Here is an 8,476-nt window from a genome sequence, read left to right on the forward strand (position 1 = left end):
CTTCCCTTTGAAATACCAGACCTAACCTCCTTCTTCTTAGTTCAGAATGACATATACCTCATTTTGCCTGTCTTTGGAATTTCCTTGTCTACATAGATTCCCTCCAGACAAATGCTATTAAATTCAATTTCCCCCGTTAATCAGTCTCATGTCAATTTCTTATTCCACCTAGAAGGACCTTGAAGGGGTTGGGAATTCTTGCTTCTGACAGAAATAAAGGAACTTGATATGGGTTCACTTTAGTCAGGCAGATCTAAATGAATGCCTGATAAAGACCAGAAATTAAATTATATATAATCAAAAATGATGAACTAATAATTATCTTTCATATATTAATGACAAAGCATTAAAATATTTAAAACCAAAAAAAAGAGGATAAATGGGCAGAAACTTGCTTGTAATGGGATATTTAACATTGTACTCTCTGTCTGTAATAAATTATATGTGTGTGTGTACTTCAAGACTTCATGTATTCTAATTAATGTATTTGAACGTACAAGCACATCTATCTCAAACTTTACATACAATTTAAAAATGTCCACAACTTCTTTTCAGGAACCCATGAAACATTTTTGAAGACTGTCCATATAATAATAAATCTCGATGCAACACAATTATATGAAAAATACCCTCCCATCAAAATGTAATATAATACAGTCACTAATAACAAAGATAAAGAGAAAATCCTGATGATTTGGACATTTTAAAATATAACAGGTAGGAGGGAAAGGAGCAAGATGGCAGAGGAGTAGGAGACCTATATCTCCTCAGGTCCTAGGAGTTCAGCTAGATAGTTATCAAACCATTCTGAACACCTACAAACTCAACAGGAGATTGAAGAGAAGAAGAGCAGCAATTCTATGAACAAAAAAGCGACTACTTTCTGGAAGGTAGGACGTGCAGAGAAGTGAATCTGGGGGGAGGGGCCAGCACCCAACGAGTGAGAGAGCAGCAGAGCACAAAATCAGAACTTTTAGAAGTCTGCTCCACTGAGGGGCATCGCTCCAGAGGCTAAGTGGGGGCTGGAGCCCTTGCTGGGACAGTGTGGTCTCAGGCTCCGTGGGATCACAGAAAGATCGAGGGTGTCTGAGGGTTTGGAGACTCCAGGTGGGGCCATGCACAAGGGAAAGAAACACCCAGTCATAGGCCGGGTGAGCACAGAGCACAGCTGGAGACCAGGGAAATGGGAGGAATTGACTGCTTTTCTCTGAAGCCACACTGAGGAGTGGGGCCCCGAGCTCTTGGCTCCTCTGGGTCATAGATTGCGAGGCTGTCATCTTTATTGTCCTCCTCCAAAGCTCTACGGGAAACATTAAGGGAACAAAAGCTACATGAGCAAACCCGAGCAGATTACTTCGCCTGACCCCTGGCAAGGGTGGTGCATTTCCACAAAGACATTTGAGAATCACTGCAACAGGCCCCTCCCCCAGAAGATCAGCAAGAACATCCAGCCAAGACCAAGCTCACTGATCAGTGAGAACAGCAGAACTCCAGAGCTATGACAAATGCAGCACATAGAATTCAGAGCTTTTTTCCATGATTCTTTAGTCTTTCAAAGTTAAGTTTAAAATTTTTTTTTCTTATTCTATTTTTTAAAAAATTTTCCCCTTTCCTGTTTTAAACTTTTTAACTATTTTATCAATATCTTTCTAAAAATATTTTTAAGTTTTCATTGTTATATTTTATCCCTTCATTGTACTTAACCTTATTTTTTGTATACACGTAAGTTTTTATTTCTTTAAAATTTTGAGACACAGTTTCTTCCAACAGATCAAAATATACCCTAAATCTAGTGTATGGCTTTGTTCTAGCCTCCAGCCTCCTCACATTCTCTCCTCTTTTTTTTTTTTCAACCAACTTCTTATCAATTCCTTTTTAAAAATCTTTTTAAATTTTCATCTTTACAGTCATATTCCATCCCCTCCCCCTCATCGTGTTTATTCTTATTTTCATATATATACAAGTTTTTTATTCTTTAAAATTTTGGGAGGCATTTTCTTCTAACAGGCCAAAATACACCCAAAATCAAGTGTGTGGCTCTGTTCTATTGTGTGTGTGTGTGTGTGTATACACATATATATGTATATATATATATATATATTTTTTTTTTTTTTCTTTCTTTCTTTCTTCTCTCCCTGGTTTCAAGTCGCTTCTGATTTGGTTAGTGTATATTTTTCTGGGGTCATTGCTACCCTTTTATTATTTTGTTCTCTCATTCTTCTATTCTTCTCTGGATAAAATGACAAGGCAGAAAAACTCACCACACACAAAAAAAACCAAAAAAACAAAAAACAAAAAAACAAGAGGCAGTACCATGGCTAGAGACATAATCAATATGACCTTAGTAAGATGTCAGAACCAGAATTCAGAATGATGATTATAAAGATGTTATCTTGGCTTGAGAAAAACATAAAAGATACTAGAGAATCCTTTTCTGGATAAATAAAATCCATTTCTGGAGAAATAAAAGAACTAAAATCCAACCAGGTTGAAATCAAAAAAGCTATTAATGAGGTACAATAAAAAATGGAGGGTTCTTATTGCTATGATAAATGAGACAGAAGAAAGAATTGGTGATATAGAAGACCAAATGATGGAGAATAAAGAAGCCAAGAAAAAGAGAGATAAACAGCTACTGGACCATGAGGGGAGAATTTGAGAGAAATGATGGAGAATAAAGAATCCAAGAAAAAGAGAGATAAACAATTACTGGACCATGAGGGGAGAATTTGAGATAAGTGACACCATAAGATGAAACAATATTAGAATAATTGGGATCCCAGAAGAAGAAGAAAGAAAGAGAGGGCAACGGGCATATTGGAGTAATTATAGTAGAAAATTTCCCTAATCTGGGGAAGGGAACAAGCATAAAAATCCAGGAGGCACAGAGAACCCCTTGAAATCAATAAAAATAGGTCAACACCCCATCATCTAATAGTAAAACTTACAAGTCTCAGTAACAAAGAGAAAATCCTGAAAGCAGCTCAGGACAAGAGGTCTGTAACCTACAAGAGTAGAAATGTTAGATTGGCAGCAGACCTATCCACAGAGACATGGCAGACCAGAAAGGATTAGCATGATATATTCAGAGCACTAAATGAGAAAAATATGCAGCCAACAGTACTATATTCAGCTAGGCTGTGATTGAAAATAGAAGTAGAGATAAAAAGATTCCAAGACAAACAAAAACTAAAAGAATTTGAAAAATCAAACCAGCCATACAAGAAATATTGAAAGGGGTCCTCTAAACAAAGAGAATGTCTAAAACTAATAGACCAGAAAGGAACAGAGACAATATATAGTAACAAACATCTTACAGGCAATACAATGGCACTAAATTCATATCTTTTAGTAGTTAACCTGAATGTAAGTGGGCTAAATGCCCAATCAAAAAACACAGCATATCAGAATGGATAGAAAAAACAAGACCCATCGATATGCTGTCTGCAAGAAACTCATTTTACTCCCAAAGACACCTTCAGATTTATTTTTTTTTAAGATTTTATTTATTTATTTGACAGACAGAGATCACAAGTAGGCAGAGAGGCAGGCGGGGGGCAGGGGGGATGGGATGCAGGCTCCCCACTGAGCAGAGAGCCTGATGTGGGGCTTGATCCCAGGACCCCAGGATCATGACCTGAGCCGAAGGCAGAGGCTTTAACCCACTGAGCCACCCAGGCACCCCGACACCTCCAGATTTAAAGTGATGGGTCCTCTATGCAAAGAGGGAGCCTAAAAATAACAGACCAGGAAGTGAGTTTAGTGAGGGAGGAAAGTGAGGGAATGAAAAACAATTTACCATGTCAACAATTTTGACATCAAAAGAAAGCTGGGGTGGTAATCCTTTTATCAGATAAATTAGATTTTAAGCCAAAGACCATAATAAGAGATGAGGAAGGACATTATATCATACTAAAAGGATCTGTCCAATAAGATCTAACAATTTTAAGTATCTCCCCTTAACATGGGAGCAGCCAATTACATAAGCCAATTAGTAACAAAATCAAAGAAACACATAGACCATAATACAATAATAGTAGAGGACGTTAACACCCCCCTCACTGAAATAGATCATCTAAGCAAAAAATCAACAAGGAAATAAAGACCTTAAATGATACACTGATACCAGATGGACATCACAAATATATTCAGAACATTCCATCCTAAAGCAACAGAATACACATTCTTCTCCATTGCACACGGAACATTCTCCAGAATAGAAAACATCCTGGGTCACAAATCAGGTCTCAGCTGGTACCAAAAGATTGGGATCATTCCCTGCATATTTTCAAACCACAGTGCTTTGAAACTAGAACTCAACCACAAGAGGAGAGTTGGAAAGAAGTCAAATACATGGACGCTAAAGAGCATTCTATTAAAGAATGAATGAGTCAACCAGGAAATTAAAGAATTGAAAAAATTCATGGAAACAAATGAAAATGAAAACACAACTGTTCAAAATCTTTGGGATACAGCAAAGGCAGTCCTGAGAGGAAAGTATATATTAATTCAAGCCTTTCTCAAGAAACAAGAAAGGTCTCAATACACAACCTAACCCTATACCTAATGGAGCTAGAGAAAGAACAGCAAAGAAAGCCTAAACCCAGCAGGAGAAGAGAATAATAAAGATCAGAGCCGAAATCAATGAAATAGAAACTAAAAGAACAGCAGAACAGATCAAAGCAACTAAGAGCTGGTTCTTTGAAAGAATTAATAAAATTGATAAAGCCCTGGTCAGACTTATCAAAAAGAAAATAGAAAGGACCCAAATTGATAAAAATCATGAATGAAAAGGAGAAATCACAACCAACACCAAAGAAATATAAACTTACAAGAACATATTATGAGCAACTATACACCAGCAAATCTGATAATCTGGAAGAAATTGATGCATTCCTAGAGACTTAAAGGCTACCAAAACAGGGTGCCTGAGTGACTCAGTTGTTAAGCATCTGCCTTTGGCTTAGGTCATGATCTCTGGATCCTGGGATTGAGCCCTGCATCAGGTTACCTGCTCGGCGGGAAGCCTGCTTCTCCCTCTCCCTCTTCCATTGCTTGTGTTCCCTCCCTCACTGCATTTCTTTCTGTCAAATAAGTAAATAAAATCTTTAAAAAACAAAACAAAACTGAACCAGGAAGAAACAGAACATCTGAACAGACCCATAACCAGTAAGGAAACTGAAGCAGTCATCAAAAATCTCCCAACGGGGGCGCCTGGGTGGCTCAGTGGTTAAAGCCTCTGCCTTCGGCTCATGTCATGATCCCGGGGTCCCGGGATCAAGCCTCACATCAGGCTCTCTGCTCAGCAGGAAGCCTGCTCCCCCCCACCACCCCGCCTGTCTCTCTGCCTACTTGTGATCTGTCTGTCAAATAAATAGAAGTCTTAAAAAAAAAAAAAATCTCCCAAAGAACAAGAGCCCTGGGCCAGATGGCTTCCCAGGGGAATTCTACCAAACATTTAAAGAAGAATTAATACCTATCTCCTGAAACTGTTCCAAAAAATAGAAATGGAAGGAAAACTTCCAAACTCATTTTATGAGGCCAGCATTACCTTGATCCCAAAATTAGACAAAGACCCCACCAAAAAGAATTACAGACCAATATCCTTGATGAATATGGATGCAAAAATTTTCTCACCAAAATACTAGCCAACAGGATCCAACAGTACATTAAAAGGATTATTCACCACGACCAAGCAGGATTTATTCCTGGACTGTACGATTGGTTCAACATCTGCAAGTCAATGTGATACAATATATTAATAAAAGAAAGAACAAGAGCCATATGATACTCTCAATAGATGCTGAAAAAGCATTTGATAAAGTACAGTATCCTTTCTTGATCAAAACTCTTCACAGTGTAGGGATAGAAGGTACATACCTCAATATCATAAAAGCCACCTATGAAAAACCCACAGCAAATATCATTCTCAATGGGGGAAAACTGAGAGCTTTTCCCTTAAGGTCAGGAACTTAAGGGCTGTCCGCTATCACCACTGCTATTCAACATAGTACTAGAAGTCCTAGGCTCAGCATTCAGACAACAAAAAGAAATAAAAGACATATGAATCAGCAAAGAAGAAGTCAAACTCTCACTCTTTGCAGATGATCTGATACTTTATGTGGAAAACCCAAAAGACTCCACTCCAAAACTGCTAGAACTCATACAGGAATTCAGTAAAGTATCAGGATATAAAATCAATGCACAGAAATCAGTTGTGTTTCTATATACCAACAGCAAGACAGAAGAAAGAAAAATTAAGGAGTCTATCCCATTTACAATTGCACTCAAAACCATAAGATACCTAGGAAGAAGCCTAACCAAAGAGGCAAATAATCTGAACTCAGGAAACTCTAAAGTACTCATGAAAGAAATTGAGGAAGACACAAAGAAATGGAAAAATGTTCCATGCTCAAGGATTGGAAGAACAAATATTGTGAAAACGTTTATGCTACCTAGAACAATCTACACATTTAATGCAATCCCTATCAAATTACCACCAATTTTTTTTCAAAGAAATGGAACAAATAATCCTAAAATGTATGTGGAACCAGCAAAGACCCCGAATAGCCAGAGGAATGTTGAGAAAGAAAACCAAAGTTGGCAGCATCACAATTCCAGAACTCAAGCTCTTTTACAAAGCTGTAACCATCAAGACAGTATGATACTGGCACAAAAACAGACACATAGATTAATGGAACTGAATAGAGAGCCCAGAAATGGACCCTCAATTCTAGGTTCAACTAATCTTCAACAAAGCAGGAAAGAATGTCCAATGGAAAAAAGACAGTCTTTTCAACAAATTGTGTTGGGAAAATCAGACAGCCACATGCAGAAGAATGAAACAGGACCATTCCTTACATCACACACAGAAACAGACTCAAAATGGATGAAAGACCTCAGTGTGAGATAGGAATCCATCAAAATGCTTTAGGAAAACACAGGCAGCAACCTCTTCGACCTCAACCACAGCAACTTCTTCTTAGAAACATCACCAAAGGCAAGGGCAAAAATGAGCTATTGGGACTTCATCAAGATCAAAAGCTTAAGCACAGCAAAGGAAACAGTCAACAAAACCAAAAGACAACTGACAAAATGGGAGAAAAAATTTGCAAATGACATATCAGTTAAAGGGGTAGTATCCAAAACCTATAAAGAACTTCTCAAACTCAACACCCAAAGAACAAATAATCTAATCAAGAAATGGGCAGAAGACATGAACAGACATTTCTTCAAAGAAGACATCCAGATGGCCAACAGGCACATGAGAAAGTGCTAAACATCACTTGGTATCAGGGAAATACAAATCAAAACCACAGTGAGTTACCACCTCACTCCAATCAGAGGGGCTAAAATTAGCCAGTCAGGAAATGACAGGTGTTGGCAAGGATGCTGAGAAAGGGGAACCCTACTACACTGTTGATGGGAATGCAAGCTGGTGAAGCCATTCTAGAAAACAATATGGAGGTTCCTCAAAAAGTTGAAAATAGAGCTACCCTACAATTCAGCAATTGCACTACTGGGTATTTACCCTAAAGATACAAATGTAGTGATCCAAAGGGGCACATATACCCAAATGTTTATAGCAGCAATGTCCACAATAGCCTATGAAAACTATGAAAAGAACCTAGATGTCCATCAACAGATGAATGGATAAACTAAATGTGATATATATATATATATATATATATATATATATATATATATACATATATCACATACATACCATGGAATACTATGCAGCCATCAAAACCCCCCAAATCTTGCCATTTGCAACGATGTGGATGGAACTAGAGGGTATTATGCTAAGTGAAATAAGTCAATAAGAGAAAAATAATTATCATATGATCTCTCTGACATAAGGAATTTGAGAGACAGGGTGGGAGACCATGTGGGGAAGGGAGGAAAAAATGAAACAAGATGGGACCCAGGGAGGGAGACAAACCATAGGAGACTCTTAATCTCAGAAAACAAACTGAGGGTTGCTGGGGGATGGGGCGAGGGATAGGGTGCCTGGGTGATGGACACTGGGGAGGGTATGTGCTATAATGAATGCTGTGAATTGTGTAAGACTGATGATTCACAGACCTGTCACTCTAAAATAAATAATATATTATATATTAATTAAGAAAGAAAAGGAAAGGAATAAAAACAAAACCATAAACTTAAATGGCAGTTAGATTTAAAAAAAAAAGGAAAACTACAACTTTGGCTATTTACAAAGTAATCAAAAAGAAGGGTGACTGGGTGGCTCAGATGGTTAAGCATCTGCCTTCAGCTCACGTCATGATCTCAGGGTCCTGGGATGGAGCCCCGCAGCGGGATCCCTGATCAGTGGGGAGCCTGCTTCCCCCCTCTCTCTTCCTGCCTTTCTACTTAACTTGTGATCTCTCTCCCTGTCAAATACATAAATAAAAATCTTAAAAAGAAGAAGAAGAAGAAGAAGAAGAAGAAGAAGAAGAAGAAGAAGAAGAAG

This window comes from Mustela nigripes, chromosome 1, assembly GCF_022355385.1.
Source record: "Mustela nigripes isolate SB6536 chromosome 1, MUSNIG.SB6536, whole genome shotgun sequence".
Lineage (NCBI taxonomy): Eukaryota > Metazoa > Chordata > Mammalia > Carnivora > Mustelidae > Mustela > Mustela nigripes.